Source organism: Halyomorpha halys, unplaced genomic scaffold (genome assembly GCF_000696795.3).
Source record: "Halyomorpha halys isolate HHAL.00 unplaced genomic scaffold, Hhal_1.1 Scaffold597.1, whole genome shotgun sequence".
In the NCBI taxonomy this organism is placed as follows: domain Eukaryota; kingdom Metazoa; phylum Arthropoda; class Insecta; order Hemiptera; family Pentatomidae; genus Halyomorpha; species Halyomorpha halys.
In genome coordinates, this window is record NW_027112846.1 from 173,892 (window position 1) to 174,375 (window position 484).

Genomic DNA, 484 nt, shown 5'->3' on the forward strand with positions numbered 1-484 from the left:
TACAAAGTAGTGAGGACATTGGATTTTTTTAATCATTTATTTATTGTTATTTACAACTGTATAACATATATACAACAAGTGAATTTGCTGTAGATTAGATAGTGACATGATACAAAGTAGTGAGGACATTGAATTTTTTTTTTAATCATTTATTTATTGTTATTTACAACTGTATAACATGGAAGGAATGGTATCTGGTTTTGGCCAAATCGGCAACGTATGGGACATTAAGGTCATGATGGATAACTTGATTTGTGACAAAGTAAGGAGCGTTAAGGATTTTACGAAGGATTTTGGACTGTAAGGATTGAATTCGGGAGGGATTTGATGATTTAGTGGAGCCCCAAAGCTCAACTCCGTATGTCCAGATAGGCCTTATAATAGTCATATAGATCAGTCTTTTGTCCAATACATTGGATTTAAATATTTTTCCTAAATATGGATCAAAAGTTCCTGCGATTAATAATTTCTAATGAAATATAAT

General features: G+C 31.4%; 1 protein-coding gene across 2 annotated transcripts in view; it reads left to right on the forward strand.

Annotated features, from left to right (window-relative positions):
• LOC106684646 (uncharacterized) overlaps positions 1–484 on the forward strand; it is a gene marked incomplete at its 5' end in the record, with an annotated part of 28,460 nt that overhangs the window by 5,463 nt on the left and 22,513 nt on the right.